This window comes from Lynx rufus, unplaced genomic scaffold (genome assembly GCF_022079265.1).
Source record: "Lynx rufus isolate CCGP_SWC_20201006 ecotype Redwood Valley unplaced genomic scaffold, mLynRuf1.p SCAF_19, whole genome shotgun sequence".
In the NCBI taxonomy this organism is placed as follows: domain Eukaryota; kingdom Metazoa; phylum Chordata; class Mammalia; order Carnivora; family Felidae; genus Lynx; species Lynx rufus.
In genome coordinates, this window is record NW_025814833.1 from 28,223,096 (window position 1) to 28,242,148 (window position 19,053).

Here is a 19,053-nt window from a genome sequence, read left to right on the forward strand (position 1 = left end):
AGGTGGAAAAGGAGTATTCAGGTCCTCCGAAGGGAGCTCAGAGAAAATTACTAAGCCGGACGGGGTTTCTGTGACTAGCATTCTGTCGACAGGAACAACCAAGCCCAGGGCTGAGGGAACTTTATTCTGCAACAGGAAAGTGCCCCCATTCCAGCGGCCTCCGCACTGAGCCCTCGCTGCCACAGTGTTTTCTGTCAAGGAATCCCAAGCCGCAGGGGAAGGCCTTAACGCCAGCACAGACCTAGGGACCTTGCGAGCACTTGATATCTCTCCCGCCGCTCCTCTCAGCATTGAGGTACATAGAATGAGACGATGATGGAGGCAGTCTGGGCCCTCATCCCTGAATTTGTCTCTTTGTGGAAAGCCCAGGGCCGTGGTAAATGGCCTTTTTTTTTTTGACTTTTCACTGTGTGAACCAGAAGCTTTCAGATTGGTGCCACACTGCTCCAGGGCCTAGAGGGAAGCCCATTTTTATGGAAGCTCAGCCACAACCCCGTACACTTTGGATGCTCTGCAGGAAAGTCTGGACATTTTATAAAGCGATTTACTGAGAATGGCAAGGTGAGCCCTGTGGCCTTCATAGCCTTAGTGCACCTTGGATACCTGGAGGGAGACGTGTCAGAGCAAAAGAAGGCCTGTGGCTTAGAGTGATGGCCCCAGTGAGAGCCAGGTCAGATGGAACCTGGTTTTTGAGGTTGGTGGTTTCTCTTCCTTCCCCATCAGCCTCAGGGCTTACCTCCTGAGAAGACCATGTGATGTCAAGGGAAGGGCAGGGAAGTTGGAAGACAGGACATTATGGCTATGTCAGATCCTAGATTAAGATGTTGGCCGAGGCTCCTACATATTTATTATTTCATAACATTTTACCTTTTAATGAAATGGAGTGTTGTTTCGTATTAAACATTAAACAAAACTCCATTGTTACCGAATCACCCAGAGATGGCAAACAGTCACTTTTTTGAAATAGATATCTCCAGAGATTTTTTCCATCAAGAGACCCCTCTGAACCTGCTATCGGGTTTGCGAAGTGGAGATAATAATTATGTACTCTCAGGGCTGCTGCGAGGATTAAATGAGATGTGAACATGCCTCACACTGATGGGCCACAGTGGGTGTTCCACAAACATTTGGAACATTCTTCCTTTGTCTTTCAGCTGGTAATTTTGAACATTTTTTAAAATGTTTTTAAACATTTTTTAATGTTTATTTGAGAGAGAGAGAGCGAGCGGGAGTGGGGGAGGGGCGGAGAGAGAGGGAGACACAGAATCCAAATCAGGCCCCAGGTTCCAGGCTCCTGGCTCTGAGCTGTCAGCACAGAGCCCGACGCGGGGCTCAAACCCACGAACTATGAGATCGTGACCTGAGCCAAAGTCGGACGCTTAACTGATTGAGCCACCCGGGCGCCCTTTCCAAGTAGTTATTTTAAAAAGAAAATCAATTTTGTCTACTTATCCAGCTTTTAAGCATTCTTAATTAATAGTGTTTCCTTCATTTCCAGCTGTTTTATAAGCCTGCTAGTGGTGGTCAGAAGGGTAGCCTGGTATGACATTCCTTTCTAGAGATACTTCTCTCTAGTCATTGGGAAACAATAAACTAATGTCCCCATTCAGCTAGATATATTGCTAATGAGTAACAGAACCAAAATAGACTAGATGCCCCCAATTTGAGATACCTGCAGAGCGGGGAGGGGAGGTGATGGCTAGGGGTGGACTATTTGTGGACAGTATTTACACTATTAGGTGTATCCTCAAACTGATGGGAAAGGAAGGAAGTGACTGGAATGGCCACTGAAAAGAATGCAAGCACTAAGGCCAGAGGAGAAGGTGACTTGGAAGGAAAGGATGCCATTATATTCCTGAAGGCTTGGAGGTTGACTGCCCCACCATCCCTTCCAGAACCATCTGAGATTGTGCCCTTGGAATTAAGGGGAAATTCAACTTTTTGCAGAGGGCACTGTGTGAATGTGTTTGGTACCATCCTGGACACCTACTGTTGTATCACTGTTCAAAGGACCTTTATTAATGTAGCATTTAGAAAGAGGAGATTGACTCAAAAATTGAAGGAAGTGCTGTATCAATGGAGCAAGCAGTTACTGCCCATTTAAGAGATTCCTCAAAATTCCTGAAAATGAGTCAGCATAAGGCCTCCATGTTCATCAAGTTGCCAAAATCTGTTATAAAACCTGTTAGCTTGAAAGCTCATCTTGGAGGTCCTCGTCTATGCTGGCATCCCCAGGAGAGGTCAAAACCAGGAAACATGGGTTCTGTTTTAGAGATCAGTTATTGAAGGCCAGTGGCAGGCAGGCCTTTAGGTGCAAATGGGCAGAAACAGGAAGAGAGAATTGATTCCTGGTTCTGAATTCGGACTCTGCTGCCCTTTGAATACAAGGGCTCCAGGAAGAAAGGACGTTCTTGTCCCTGCGGTTGTGGGACAGGGTTTAGAAGTGGGGCTTCCTGGCTGACTCGTCGGTACCTATTTTTCCCTTTTAACCTTCTGACATAGCTTCCTAGGGTTCCATTCCCCATGCATCCTGACTACTCATTTTAGCCCTGACTGTCTCAGCAAAAGGAGAGAGACATGGGCACTAGGGAGAGAAATGGCAGAATGGAATAACGGGGGGAGATGTCCTCTGCTTTATACTTGCCCACCACATCCCCAGCATGTAGCTGAGAGATGGAAACACTGCACTGCCTTTCTGAGGACACAACAAGAAGACGGCACACAGAAGCTTGGAGACTGGAGAAACGGGCTGATGATTCATCCAAGGGACAGAACAAAGAGGCAGAAGGCTCCAAGTTCAGATCCCACAGGCAGAGATGGAACTGAGGAGACAAAGGCTGACCCGAGCTGGGTGTGAGGGTTGTGGGTTCATACCCCAATGTCTGTGCTCCCGTCCTCAGGAAGTGAGGTGACCTCAGAGAGAAGATGGGTTGGACAGAGAGGATGAGCAAGGAGCTGGGAGCATAGAGGACAGCAGGCCTTTTCCACTCAGGTCTGCATCGGTAAGGTGTGAGGGTGGAAGTCAAGGGCTCAGAGGGCACAGCACTGCCACTTGCTGTGACTGAGGCTGGGTTCAGGCCAGTTCATGTAGGACTCAGGCCTTTACCTTCTCCCCCCTCAGCAAACAGTGACGTGGCCTCTACCCAAGAGCCTGTTGGGGTCCCTCCGCAATTACTGCTGTAATCGCTTAAAGCCGTATCCCCTACTTTCTCCAGTTACCAGGGCTGAAGAGGACCTTGGAAGCCGAGGAGACCATGCTTCTTATTTTGCAGAAGATTCAGTTGGAGCTTAGGGGGTTTTCCTTCCCAGGGTCCTTGTGGCAGAGGGAGGAATTGAAATAGTCTCCCAACACCCAGGCCTTGGAACTCTTGGTCTCTCTCCAGACATGATATATTCAACTCCTGGCAATGGCTTCTCTGGAAGTGTCACTCTTTAATTTTTTTTTAAAGTTTATTTATTATTGAGAGACAGACACAGAGCGTGAGCAGGGGAGGGGTAGAGAAAGAGGGAGACACAGAGTCTGAAGCAGGCTCCAGGCTCCGAGCTGTCAGCACAGAGCCTGACGTGGGGCTCGAACTCACAAACTGTGAGATCATGACCTGAGGCGAAGTTGGACGCTCAACCAACTGAGCCACCGAGGCGCCCCTCGGGAAGTGTCATTCTTAAGCCTCTTAGCTGTTTCCTGTGGAGCGAGGAATCCCTTCTCAGCCATGATCTGTTTTGTTCTTGGACGGCTCCAAACCCTTTTCTCTCAAGATAACCCCTCAGCCGGGAAGTTCCACTTCTGAGCTCTTTAAGAAAGAGCTGCCCTGTTAACAGAGGGTGCCAGGCCTCCAAAAGTATGTCTTGTCCCTGTACACAGACTAGGACCGGGGAACCGTCCCCCTTCTACCCAGTCTCAAGCCCAAAGGGGTCTGGGACTCGTAGGAGAGTCACAGGAAAAGCTGGACATGGGGGGCATGTTCCTGGAGAGGCCGCCTCTCCTCAAAACAACCCACCTCCTTATTTCTGTGCTACACATTCATTAATTTTCCTCCACGACCGTGGTCACCAAGTCACTCTTCCGTCAAGGTTTCGGTAGCCCCCAGTTCCCACATCCTTTATGTCCTGTTCCCTCCTTGGTTTTCTAGGCCGTTCATCTGGCTCTGTGACAGCCAACTTTCTTTCCTGTCCCCCAGCTCACAGATCCGGTGCTGGGTCAAGCTGCCAATGCGCCTTCAATTATTCCTTGCTTTTAGCTCCCAGTATTGCCTCCCGGCCTGTCCTAATCCTTCCTTCGATGGCATATCACGTCTTCCTTCTTTGGCTCTCCAAACTCACTCCATACTGACTTTCCTCTTAGAACAGCCTTTAAAACCCAGATTTCGTTAGAACAGCAATCGCTGGGCTCCACCCCCAGACTTTCTACCTCAGTTGGCCTGGAGTGGGCCAGAAAACGGGCATTTCTAACAAGTTACCGCATGATGCTGATTTTCCAGCATTCCCCCTTTGAGAACTGCTGTCTTAGAATACCTCTCGAGTACTTTCTCCTGTGGCCAGAGATGGTCTTAGAACCTCAGTAACTAGCAAAGGCTCGCCCAGGACTGGATATCCATATCAACTCCCTGAACATATGGGGCTGACCAGTTTAGGGTTAAATGTGAACTTAATATGCACTTTACTCTCGTGTGATTGGCAAATCACTACCAAAAATTAAGTGTGGCCGAAAAGACTCTCCGTGTTCCCTGGGTTTTGAGGATTCCATCCTGTCTCCCTGATTTCCCTGTGTATTTCAGTCTCTGGGACTGCCAGCGTGCCTGGCCTCCTTGCCGGCTCTCTGGACATGGGCCCACATCGGTCACCATGAAGCTGCCTGCGCTGCAAGGACCTCGGATCTGGTGACCTCTGGGAGTGGATTTGACGGAAACACCTCAGAGGCATCTCTGCTGACTGGTTTTCCTCCTCCCTGGTGCCGTCTCCTCCACTGTCCTGCCTGCCGGCCAGCCCTTCGCAAGTCAGCCCATCTGGCATGCGGGTCCACGCATGACTTCCTTGGCAGAAGTCATGGAGCGACCCGAAAGGATTAACAGGGAAGCACAGCGGCCTGGTTCTCCCTAGGGAGATTCGCCTTTCTCCGAGTGCTCTAACTCCTTCCTCATGCAGGACATGGGTGGGAGCAAAAACCACCCAGCACGGCAGAGGTGAACTGGACAGTTAGTGTAGTGAGGGAGACCCTGCACCCTCACCGAGGCCTGCAGACCAGTGGCAGGCTGAGTGGCCGAGACCCAGAGAGGCCTCCTAGAGATGCAGTCTTGAGGAGCCGCTTCCGAGGGGTCCTTTGGGACCAAGGTCCGCTCATGCCTGGCAGGGCTGCGTAAAGACTGTCCAAGGGAGATTGGACGTGAATAGCTTTAAAGGCAACTATTTCCAAGTCCTTGGTTCCGTACGTTCTTCTTCCTAAAACTGATCCCGAGGAAAACTCTGAGGGAGGTTCTCCCTCCCCACCTCGCCTTCATCACCACCCGGCCTCCACTCCTACCTGCTCTGATCTTGCCATGGTGTGTTGCCCCAGGGTTTAAGGCATCCGAGGAGCCAAAGAGGCTTTAAACCATCCTGCCTGGGGAACTGAATGACGAATGACTAGGTAGGGAATCCTGCATATCAAATAGTTTCCTGGGTTTTTTTCTTTTAGAATTGAAGGATTTATTTTTTTTAATTAAAATTTTTTGTAATGTTTATTTATTTTTGAGCAAGGGAGAGGGAATGCAAGTAGGGGAGGGGCAGAGCAAGAGAGACAGACACACAGTCCAAAGCAGGTCCAAGCTCTGAGCTGTCAGCACAGAGCCCGACACGGGGCTCAAACTCACAAACCGCAAGATACGACCTGAGCTGAAGTTGGATGCTTAACTGACTGATCCACCCAGGCGTCCCAGAAGAAGGATTTATTAATTAATTGATCAGCTGATAGATCATTGGGAAAAAATTGGTGATAGTTCAGTATTTGATTTAAGCCATATAACTCTAAAGGAAATTTAAAAGTTTTGAGCGACCCTGCTATAACAAAATTCTGCCTGTGCTCATTGACATATCATCTCTGGAAAATGGGAAATAGAGATATAATTGGTGATGAGCCAGACCTCATTCGGGAGATAACTAATATTCATTCATGATATGAACTAGTTTCAAGAAATTCATTTGTACCATTAGGAGTGGGATATTCAATAAGCATGTTTTGTTTATAAGCGCCCAAATTTATAATATATTCATGTTTAATCAATAGTGTTTAATAATGATAATCAAAAGAAACACATTAACACTTAGAGCCTCATGGTTATAGGACATTTCCCACCTCTTTGTATGTATTCTAAAAGAAATTTATTGAAGCATGATGCACAAACAGAAAAATGCTCAACTATTAAGTGTATAGCTCAGTGAATTCTCACTAAGTGCATGGCTTTGTAACCACCACCCAGATCAAGAAAAAGATCATTACCAGCACTTTAGGAGTGGGATGGTTGGGTCATAGGGTTTATATACGTTCACCTTCTTTAGATACTGCCAAAATGTTTTTCAGAATGTACAATCTGCATTCCCACTGGCAGTGTATGAGGGGTTCACTTGCCCCTTATTCTTCTCAACTTTTTTTGAAATTGGCTGGCTCTTTCATTTCAGCCATCCTGGTGAGTAGTAGGATTATGGTTTTAATATGCATTTCCTTGGTGATCAATTAAGGTGAGCACCTCTTCCTATGTAGAATACATGGTCAGTGAATATTTGAATATACTTTTTTTTTTTTTTTTTTTTTTTTTTTTGCAAAGTGCCTGTTAAGTCTCTTGCCCGTATTTCTATTGGGTTCTTTTTTTGCTACTGATGTGTTTGATTCTGAATTTGAATCCTTTGTTGGATACATGTGCTGCAGATGTCTTCTCCCACTCTGTGGCTTGCTGTTTCACTCAATGATGTCCATTGAAGAAGAGTTGCCAGTTGTAATGTCTTCCAGTTCATCAGTATTTTCCTTTATCATTAGCGCTGTTGGAGTCTTGGTTAGGAAAAAATCACCTACGCCAAGGTCATGCAGATATTTTCCTATGTTTTCATTTACAAGTCATATTATTTTACCTTATATATTTAGATATAAAATTCATCTGGAATTGACTTCATACCCAAGAGGTGGTATATCCATTCAGTGGATAATTCTTTGGCCAGAAAAGGGAATGAAATATTGATACATGCTATGACGTGGACAAACCTCAAGAAACAATATGCTGACCAGGCACTGAAGCTCATATACTATGTGGTTCCATTTATGTGAAATATTCAGTATAGGTAAATCCATAGAGACAGAAAACAGATTAGTGGTTGCCAGAGGCCGGGGAGGATGGGCGTCTCCTTTGGGGTAATGAGAATGTTTTCAAAGCAGATGCGATGAATGCACAACATAGTGAAGGTACTAAATGCTACTTAATTGTACACTTGTTTGTGAGGTCCACCCACGTTGTAGCATGTATCAGTTGATTCCTTTTTAGGCTGAATTATGTTCCATTGAATAGATACACCATGTTTTGTTTATTCATTCTTCCATTGAAGGACATTTAGGTTATTTTCATCTTTTGGCTTTGTGAATAGTGCTCTATGAAAATTCATGAACGAGTATTTGTTTGGATGGCTGTTTTCAAAATAATTGAAAATACCAATTCTTTCAGGTATACACCTGGGGTAGAGTATACACCTGGGTCATTTGGTAATTGTATTTTTTGACTTTTTGAGGAACCTCCAAATGGTTTTCCACAATTGCCCCATTTTACGTTCCTACCAGAATGTACAAGCGTTCCAATTTCTCCACAGCCTCACCAAGACTTGTTAATTTCCATTTGTTTTTAATTATAGCTATCCTAGTGGGTGTGAGGTTTTGTGGCTTTTACTTGCATTTCCCCAATGACTAATAATGTTGAGTATCTTTTCATGTGCTTGTTGGCCATATGTATATATTCTTTGAAGAAATGTCTGTTTGAGCCCTTTGCCCATTTGTTAATTGGGTGGTTTGTCTTTTTATAGTTGAATAGTAATAGTTCTTTGTATATTCTGGATAATTGGCCCCTATCATTTATATGGTTTGCAAATATTTTCTCCCATTCTGGAGAAATGCATCTCTTTCTGGATGCACAAAAGTTTTTACTTTTACTGAAGTCCAAGTTATTTATTTTTCCTTTTGTTGCTTATACTTTTGGTGTCATCTTTTAAAAACTACTGCCATACTCAAGGTCATGAAGATTTGACATGTGTTTTCCTCAGAATTTTAAAGTTTTAACTCCTCGATCATTTAGCTCTTTGAGCACTTAGGTCTTTAGTCCATTTTGAATTAATTTTTGTGTATAATGTAAGGTAGGGGTTCAACTTCATACTTTTTCATGTGGATATCCAATTGTCTCAGCATTATTTTTTTGAAGAGCCAATTTTTCCTCACTGAATGCTCTTGCACCTTTGTCAAAAATCAGTTGACTGTAGACGTATGGGCTTATTTCTAGACTCACAATTCTATTCCATTTGTCTGTATATAGCCTTATGCCAGTACCACACTGTTTTGATTCTAATAAATTTTGAAATCAGAAAGTAGAAATCTACCAACATTTTCCCTCTCTTTCAAGGTTGTTCTGGCTATTCGGGATGTCTTGCAATTTTATATCAATTTTAGGGTTGGTTTTTCTGTTTCTGTATAAAAGGCTATTGGACATTTGATAGAGATTGTACTGAATTTTATAGATTGTTTTGTGTAGTATTGCCACTTTAGCAATAAGTCTTTCAGTCCATAAACGTAGGATGTCTTCACAGAACCCAATATAGGGCTTGATCGTGACCTGAGCTGAAATCAAGAGTTAGACAATGGGGCACCTGGGTGGCTCAGTCAGTAGAGCGTCTGACTTCAGCTCAGGTCATGATCTCGCGGTTCATGAGTTTGAGCCCCACATCGAGCTTGCTGCTGTCAGTGTGGAACCCACTTTGGATCCTCTGTCCCCCTCTCTCTCTCTGCCCCTCCCCTGCTCATGCTCTCTCTCTCTCTCTCTCAAAAATAAATAAAACTTAAAAAAAAAAAAAGAGTTGGACGCTTAACCAACTGAGCCACCCAGGTTCTCCCGCTAGGTGTTTTAACATTTCTTTCAGTAATGTTTTGTAGTATTTGTTTCAACTTTTGTGCCTCCTTGGCTTAATTTGGTCCAATGTATTTCATTCCTTTTGCTATTACTGTAAATATATTTTATTAACTTCCTTTTCACATTGTTCATTACTCCTATATAAGAATACAACTGATTGTTGCATGTTGATATTTTATCCTGCAACTTTGATGAATTTGTTTATTAGCTCTAGTAGTTTGTGTGTGAATTCTTTAGGGTTTTCTACATTAAGATCATGGAACCTGTGAATATAATTTTACTTTTCCCATTCCAATATGAGGACTTTTTGGTTTGTTCATTTGTCTCATCGCTCTGGCCAGAACTTCCGGTACAGTGTTGTCCATTTCATCTCAGTTGCCTAATTTGTTGGTGTGCAGTTATTCATAGTATTTTCTTATAATCCTTTATATTTATGTAAGGTTGCCACTTTCATTTCTGATTGGAATCTTTCCTCCTTTTTTTTCTTTGTTACTCTAGGTAAATGTTTGTCAACTTTGTTGGTCTTTTCAAAGAGTTACCTTTTTGTTTTGTTGATTCACTGTAATATTTTTCTATTCTTTTTTTATCTTCACTCCAATATGTATTATTTAAAAAAATTTTTTTAATGTTTATTTTTGGGAGACAGACAGACTAGGGGAGGGGCAGAGAGAGGGGGAGACACAGAATCTGAAGCAGGCTCCAGGTGGTCAGCACAGAGCCCAATGTGGGGCTTGAACCTACAAAGTGCAGGATCATGACCTGGGCCGAAGTTGGACGCCCAACCAACTGAGCCACCCACGCACCCTTCCAATATTTATTATTTATTTCATTCTACTAGCTTTGTATTTAGTTAGATCTTCTTTTTTGTTGTTGTTTCTTAAAGTGTAAAGTTACTGATTTGAGATATTTCTTCTTATTTAATGTATTTACAGCTCTGAGTTTCTTTGCTACATCTCATAAGTTTTGTCATGTTGTGATTTTAATTTCATACATCTCATTTCCTTTCTGCTTTCTTCTCTGAATCAGTGTTTTTAAGAGGGTGTTATTTAATTTCCATGTATTTGTTAATTTTCCAGTTTTCCTTCTGTTACTGACTTACAGCTTCATTTTGTTGTGGTCAGAGAAAATACTTTGTCATATCAATCATTTAAAATTTACTGGGGCTTAATTTAAAAATTAAGTTAAATTTTATTGGGGCACCTGGGTGGCTCAGTCGGTTGGGCGTCCGACTTCGGCTCAGGTCATGACCTCGCGGTGTGTGAGTTCGAGCCCCGCGTCGGGCTCTGTGCTGACAGCTCGGAGCCTGGAGCCTGCTTCAGATTCTGTGTCTTCCTCTCTCTCTGCCCCTCCCCTGCTCATGCTCTGTCTTTCTCTGTCTCAAAAATAAATAAAAACATTTTAAAAAATTAAATTAAATTTTATTTTAGCAAAATGCTGAATATGAGACCTACCCTCTTAAAAATTGTGAAGTGGATGTTACATTATTGTTGACTATAAGTACAGCATTGTACAGTGGATCTCTAGAACTTACTCATCTTGCTTAACTGAAACTTGATGCCCATCGCTTAGCAACTCCCTGTTTCCCCCTCTCCCCAGCCCCAGGCAACCACCCTTCCACTCTGATTCTATGAATTTGACTATTTTAGGTACCTCATGTAAGTGGAATAGTATGGCATTTGACTTTTTGTGACTACCTTACTTGATTTAGCATAATGTCCTCAAGGTTCATCCATGTTGTCCCATTTTGCAGATTTTTTTTTTTCGTGGCATTTCTTGAGAAACTCTTGGGAAGAGTTCGCAAATTGTGTGTCATCCTTGTGCAGGGACCATCCTCATCTTCTCTGTATAGGCCCAGTTTTAGTATATGTGCTGCCGAAGTGAGCGCCCTTCTTTTCTTAATGCTGGATAATATTCCATTGCGTGTATATACCACATTTTCTTTATTCATCTATCAAGGAACATTTAGGTTGTTTCCATATCTTGGCTGTTGTGAATTGTACTTCAATGAACATGGGAGTGCAAATAGCTCCTTGAGACCCTGATTTCAGCAACTGTGGATAAATACTCAGAAGTGGGATTACTGGATCATCTGATAGTTCTATTTTTAATTTTTTGAGAGACCTCCATACTATTTTCCATAACGACTGTACTATTTTGCATTCCCACCAACAGTATACAAGGGTTCCAATTTCTCCACATCTTTGCCAACCCTTGTTGTCTTTTTTTAAAAAATAATAGCCATTCTGACAGGTGTGAGGTGATACCTCATTGTGGTTTTGATTTACATTTCCTTGATGATTAATAATTTTGAGCATTTTTTCCCCATATATCTGTTGTTCTATTTGTATGTCTTCTTTGGAGAAATGTCTGTTCAAGTTCTTAGCCCATTTTCTACAAAACACTGATGAAAGAAATTAAAAACCCAAACAAATGGAAAGACACCCCATGTTCCTGGATCAGAAGACTTAACATTGTTTAAATGTCCATATTTCCCAAAGCAATCCATAGGTTCAGCGCAATCCTATCAAAGTCCCACTGACTTTTTAAAAATAGAAATAGAAAAAAAACCAATTCTAAAATTCATATAGAACCACAAAAGACAATGAATAGCCAAGTCAGTCTTGAGGAAAAAAAGGACAGAACTGGAGGCATAATTCTTCCTTATTTCAAAATATATTACAAAGCTGGTCAAAACAGTATGGTACTGGCATAAAAGTAGACATTTAGACCAGTGGAACAGAATAGAGAGCCTGGAAATAAGTCCATGTATATATGGTCAATTGATTTTTGACAAGGGTGCCACGAATTTGCTATGGGGCAGTAATAATCTCTTCAACAAATGGAACTGGCAAAACTGGGTATCCACATGCAAAAGAATTAAATCCGACCCTACATCTTGTACAACAACAGTCAACTCAAAATGGACTCAAGACAAATGGAAGACTTAAAATAAAACTCCTAGAAGAAAACATAGGAGGGAAAGCTTCATGACATTGGTCTTGGCCATGCTTTCATACTATTACACTAAAAGCACAGACCACAAAAGCCAAAATAGGGAAGTGGGACTATATCAAACTAAAAAGCTTCCGCACAGCAAAGGAATCAACAGAGTTAAAAGGCAACCTATGGAATGAGAGAAAATGTTTGTGAAGCATATATCTGATAAGGGGTTGATGTTCAAAATATATAAGGAACTCCTACAACTCAACAGCAAAAAGCTAATAACTCAAAAAGTGGGCTACAGACTTGCGACCTAACATATAATCTATCCAGAGAATAGTCCATGTGCACATGAAAATGTATGTTCTACTGTTTGGGGGTGGAATATATGTCTGCTAGGTCAAGTTGATTTATAGTGTTGTTCAAGTTTTCTATTTCCTTATTGATCTGTCTAGGTGTTCTATCCAGTACTGAAAGTGAGAAGTGAGGTTTTTGACAATTGTAAACCCATTTCTTCCTTTTAGTTTATCAAACATTGCTTCATATATTTTGGGACTCTCTTGTAAGGTGTGACTATGTCTATAATTGTTGTATTAATTCTTGATAATGTGACTCTTTTATCAATACGTAACATGTTTTGATTAAAATCTATTTTGCCTAAGACTAGCATAGACACCTCAGGTCTCTTGATTACAATTTGCATGGAATATCTTTTCCGTCCTTTCACTTTAAACCTGTTTTTGTCTTTGGGCCTAAAATGAGTGGGGGAGGGGCAAAAAGAGAAGGAGAGAGAGAAGCCCAGCACAGAGCCCAACACAGGTCTCGATGCCATGAACCGTGTGGTCATGACCTGAGCCAAGATCAAGAGTCGGATGCTTAGGGGTGCCTGGGTGGCTCAGTTGGTTGGGTGACCAACTTCAGCTCAGGACATGATCTCACGGCTCGTGGGTTCGAGCCCGCATAGGGCTCTGTGCTGACAGCTCAGAGTCTGAAGCCAGCTTCGGATTCTGTGTCTCCCTCTCTCCCTGCCCCTCCCCCGCTTGCACTCTGTCTCTCTGTATCTCAAACATAAATAAATGTAAAAAAAAATTAAAAAAAAAGAGTTGGATGCTTAACTGACTGAGCCACCCAGGCGCCCTCGCTTTCTTGCTGCTTTCAAGGTTCTTATTCTCTTTGTCCTTATCCAGCGACTCTGTCACCACCAGAGAGTTTGGAGTTAGGTTAAAAAAAAAAAAAAAAAAAAAGCAAGCACCTTGCATCGGTCCTCAGGGAAACCCCAGACGGGTTAAAGTAGACAAATACAATTCCTTGGGAACAAGATCTCCTCTGCTCCCTCAGAACAGGGTACCCACACCAGGAATGCCAGCTTATTGTCTTCAGGACTATTGTCACAGAGGGGAGGGGAGTGGGCTGAGGCTCAGTCAAAATGCCACAGAGTTCTCCTATCCTCAGTTTTCTTTGTTGTTGTTTTTTTTTTTTCCGCATTCACTTGGTTGCTAGAAAACTTTATTTCCTAGAGTCTGACAAAGTTAATTCGGATAGTATTTGCCCATTTTCTGGTGTTTCTGTGAAGGGACAGACCCTTCAAATTCCCTACTCTACTATTTTTGCTGATGTCACTCTTCCGTATTCTACCTGTCTGTTCTTGCCCATTGCCTATGTTTTTCACATTATAGCCCTTAACATATTTTTTTGGAGGAAGAGAGAGAGACAGAGAGGGGGAGGGGCAGAGAGAGAGGAAGACACAGAATCCGAAGCAGCCTCCGGGCTCTGAGCTGTCAGCACAGAGCCCGACGCGGGGCTCGAACCCACGAGCCATGAGATCATGACCTGAGCCGATGTCGGACGCTCAACCAACTGAGCCACCCAGGCGCCCCAGCCCTTAACATATTAATCACAGTTATTTTAAATTCCCTGTTTGATGATTCTAAAATCTATACCATGTCTGAATGTTGTTCTGATGTTTGCTTTGTCTCCTCGGACTGCATATTGTTGCCTTGTCTCATACATTGTCATTTTTATTGAAAGCTGGAATGATATACTGGATAATAGGAGCTAAGGAAGTAGGCCTTTGGTGTAAGGTGTTATCAATCTGCCTTGGAGTTGGGCTTTGTTTAGTGCTTGTTCTAGTTGTCTAGCTGTAAGTGCCAAGGTTTCAATTTCCTCCAGCATCCTTATTTGTAACTCTCCTGTGGTCTTTGGTCGTCCCTAAAAATTCCTTCTTTTTTTTTTTAAGTTTTTAATGTATATTCATTTTTGAGAGACAGAGCGTGAGTGGGGGAGGGCCAGAGAGAGAGGGAGACACAGAATCCGAAGCAGGATCCGGGCTCCGAGCTGTCGGCACAGAGCCCAACACAGGGCTCGAACCCACGAGCCGTGAGATCATGACCTGAGCTGAAGTTGGACGCTTAACCGACTGAGCCACCCAGGTGCCCCTAAAAATTCCTTCTTAAATAAGAATCTGGGCCTTACCGCTCTTCGCACTGCAGTATAACAGTATAATAGTCCACTGCTATCATTCTAGACCCTGTTACTGTGGTGGTATGATGCAGGGGGAATCCAATTGTTCTATAATAATTATGTTAAATATCTATCTTTTAGTAGGCCCTGTCCCTGGACTGTGACCTTCACTGGTGTGTCTCAGAATTTTTTTCCCTCCTTCTAGTTAAGACTGAAAGTCTAGAGGGGGTAGAATTGAGTAATTTCCCTGGTCTCAGGTATGGCAAAACTCTGGTAATTTTCCCCTGCTGAATAGGGGAACTCTGTCATGGAGAAAGTACTGCCTGTCTTTCAAAATGTTCAATGCTACTGCCAGCCTAGTCTATCAGAAACCTGAGTTTTCCTTATGTCTTCCTGTGAAAACTTGTGGGGAGGGGGGCGGGTTCTGGAGGTAAAACTCCTGAAAGTGTGATGACCCTCGTAAGACTGCAGCCCCCAAGTATCCCTCACTGTCCTTCTAGTCCTACTCAGACTCAGTAATGTGTCAAGGTTACCTGCTGAGTGTTCGTACCAGTTTATGGCTCCAGTGGCTTGGGCTCCAGGCAAACTGTCCCTGGCTGTGATTGTCTGTCCTGGCCTGTCCCTAGATGTTAGGGTGGCAGTTTGCCCGGCAACCTTAATTTTCAGTGGAGTATAAGAAAAGGTTATGATTTACATACAGTTCATTCAAATTTTGCTAATTGTTAAGGACATCATTTATAAGCACTTTAGAAGTCCGAAGTGAAAATAAGTCACTTGTTTGTCTTTTTTAGTACAGAGTCTGTTGAACAGAATTTCACTCTTGAAACTCTTACTCCTTCAATCGCTGTCAAAGTTCTTGAGGCACGTGACCTGGTTGTCACACAACCTCTCCAGTGTCTTATCCTCAGTCTCCTTTGTGGTTCCTTTTCCTCTGCGTGCCATCATATAACAGTCATCCACTTAGGCTGTGTCCTTGACATTCTCTTTTCACTGAAAAGTGATCTTTTTTGCTCTCTTTATTCTCTCTGGCTTAACATATTCACAATGATAGCTCTATCTACCACTATCTACCACTCCTAAATCTAGAGCCCAAGTCCGACCCTCATCTCCATAAACATATCCAAGAATGAACTTACTATTTTTCCTCTGAAACCTGTTTTCCCACCTACGTTCACTTTCTCATTGGACATCACCACTAGCCACACAGTGTTCCAAGCCAGTAAGTATGACATTATCAAAGGCTCTTACCTCTCCACACCCACTATGCAGTCAACCACCAGATCCTATAGATGGTGCTTCCTTACTTTTTTTCTTACGTCTCTTTTCCCTCTTCGTCCACTGTGGCATTATTTTAATTCTATTTTTGGTCTGGATTACTGTGATAGACCTGGTATTAATCAGGACTCTGGGTTTTCAGTCCAAGAAGTTGGACTCCAACTAACTTAAGCAAAAAATGAAAAGAATTATTATTATTATTATTATTATTATTATTATTATTTATTGGCTTATGTAACTGAGAAGTCAGAAGAGTAGAAATGTTTTCAGGCTTTCCTGGATGCAAAGGTTCATATAGTGTTGCCAGGACTCTATTTCCCACCCTTTGTCTCCAGCAGCAGCTCTCCATAGTCAGAACATGGTTTGTTGAAAATTCTTCAAGAGATCTCCAATGCTTTCAGCATGAAGTTCAATGGCCTTAGTTTAGGGCACAAGATATTTCCTGACCTGGCCTCTGCCTTCTTCTCTGACTTCATCTTTTTCCACATACCCACAAGTATTTATATCTTCTGGACACATGAAACTCCCTAAGACAATTGTTGAAAATCTCTGCCTTGTCCAAGAACTATTCTTTCTTTCTAAATGTCTCCCCTCATTGTTCACTCCCTTTTATAAAACCTAATAAACTCCTTTTCAGCACCATCTGAAACTCGCTTGAAGGGCCATCACGTCTTTTGGGAAACCCTTTCCTTCTTCCAAGTTTGCTTTAAGTATGTCCTTTGTGCTCCAGTAACATTCTGTGGTCAGATTTGGAACACATTTTATGATATGTTTGCTAGTTGACATGTCTGCTTCCATTCTCTTGTGTGCTCTTTTATTATGAGTAAATGTGTTCTATCCAGCGTTTTCATCCTCAATACTTAGCCCAGAACCTGGCTCAGGTAGAAAGCTGAAAATGCTTTAAAGAGCTGAACACCCAGCTCTTGTCAGCCCCTCCACATTAAACCCACACAAAAAATCTTACCTTCTTTGCTTCCAGAATTCTTTGTAGAGGCTGTTACTACTTTGATTTAATTTAATGAAACTTTCTACTTGTTTCTACGTAATTCAAGATGGATGGTTAATACTTGGTAGTACTACTGATGTAGTTAAGAGACTGAATTCCATCAATTATTCAGTTGGTGGGACCTCTCAGACTATTGATGGCAAGGATCACGTTTTATTCATTGCTCGACAGCCAATGCCTGGCTCACAAAAGGTGCTCGTTAGATGTTTACTCGGTGAATAAACACCCACCTCCGTGTTTTTCCAAGCGAGCTCTCAACAATTTGCAATGAAGCTGTGAATGTTTTTCTTTTTTTCTCACATAGCTTGGTCTCCCTCTTCTCATCACCTCAGAGCCCAGTTTCCACATTTTTCCTCTTGCTTTCCAACTATTTGTGTTCTCCAAGTAGCGAGTAGGAGGCTGGTTATATTCTTGCCCTACTCTCCTTCCCCGCATCCAAATTAGAGGCAGGGATAGCTACCTGGGAGTCAGACATCAAGAGTCCCTATGGGAGAAAGTCGCCATCTCTACATGCATGTCTGATGCAAGAAAGGAAAAAACAGACTGGCAGGCCTAGCATAGGAGCAATCCACGTGGAGGCAGGTGCCGCTACATTCCTGGGCACGGGAATGGGATGCCCATCGCATAGCGGCCCTGATTCATCTGTACACAGGAACGGAAGGAGAGCCTGCTTCCCTTCCATCGCCAGGCTGGGGAAGAAAAACGAAAAACAAAAAAAACAAAAAAAACCTTAGCAGCTTGTGTCCCCCTGTGCCTCTGAAACACGAATACAAGTGCAGGTAGATTCCTGCACGTCTCTGGGAGAGGGAATGGAGAGACCAGGCCAGAGCGGGTCCCTGCAAGACCCTGAACAAAGGCATTCAAAGGAAGGCTGTTCCCGGAGTGTTCGGGAAGGAACACACCTGTTCCTCACTGGAAACCGGAAGAGTAGGTGATGCAGGTCCCCAGACTCTGAGCGCGGGAAGAGAAAGGCGATGCTTGGCGGCTCCCGCTGCATCCAGGGAACCAGTAAGGGAAGTGGCAGCAGGGCCTTGTGCCTCCCTGGCCTCGTGGATGGAAGTTGAGGCAGGTTCCTGTGGATCCCGTGGTGCGGGAAGGGAGAGACTGTCGCGGGGCGGGTCCCTGTGCGTTCTTGGAACGCAGGAATCCACGTGGAGACAGGTCCTTGTACGTCCCTGGGCACGGGAATGGGATGACCTTCGCCTAGCCTCCCTGGATTCATCCCTGGACACAGGAATGGAAGGAGAGCCTGATCCTGTTCCATCGCTGGGCTGGGGTAGACAACAACGACAATAAAAACTTTTGAGGCTTGGATCGCTTGTGCCTCGGAAACAGAAATGCAAGTGGCGGTAGATTCCTGCGCGTCCCTGGGCGCGGAAATGGAGAAACCGGGCCAGGGCGGGTCCGTTCCGGTGTCTGCACTAAGACATTCAAAGGGAGGCTGTTTCTGGTGGGCGCGGCCTTGTGCGTCCCCGCTTGGGAAGGAAAAGAGCGCCACGGGGGCGTGTCCATCGGCCTCCTGGACGCGGGAGTGCAAGTCAGTGTGAGTCCAAAAGCAGAGGAATAGAAAGAGCATCGCGTGGCCGGTCTTTTGCATCCAGGGACATAGGAATGGGAGAGGCAGCACAGGGTCCCTGTGCGTCCTTGGGCGCAGGGATGGAAGGGCCAATGCGTGGCGAAGCCCCTTGTGTCCCTCGACCCAGGAATGCGACAGGAGGCAGGATCCTTGCGCCCCTGGGTGCGAAATGAAAAGACCGCCCTGTGGTGAGTTCCTGTGTGTCCCTGGACACAGGAATGGAAGGGGTGTGCATCCCTGTGTGCCGCACTTGGATGGATTTTTGTGTACCCGATCCCTGTGCATCTCGGAAATAGAAAGGGAAGGGTGGCAGGTCCCTGTGCTTCCCTGGGTGCAGGAATGGAATGGCCGTGTCGTGGCAGGTCCCTGTGCACCTCTAGACAAAGAAATGGAAGGGAAGGCTGGTCCCCAACCATGCTCGCGCTCACCAAGTGACAAAACTTGGGCTTCGTGTGTTCCTGTGTGCCGTGGAAACAGGGATGGATGGGGCAGCAGGTCCCACTGGTCCCTTGACAGGGAAATGAATACACCATCTTATGGCAGGTGTCGCCTGTGCATCGCTGGGCGCAGGAAGAGTAGGAGATGCAGGTCCCTGGGAGTCCCTGAGGGCGGGAAGAGAAAGGCGTCTGTGGGCCCTCCAGGGACGTCCCATCCAGGGAAGCAGGACT

At 44.2% G+C, this 19,053-nt stretch overlaps 1 non-coding gene across 1 annotated transcript; it reads right to left on the minus strand.

Annotated features, from left to right (window-relative positions):
• Positions 1–10,906: 10,906 nt before the first annotated feature.
• On the minus strand, positions 10,907–11,013 carry LOC124514079 (U6 spliceosomal RNA). The gene has a single exon (XR_006962576.1). It is a non-coding gene; the product is annotated as a U6 spliceosomal RNA (small nuclear RNA).
• Between the last annotated feature and the right edge of the window lie 8,040 nt (positions 11,014–19,053).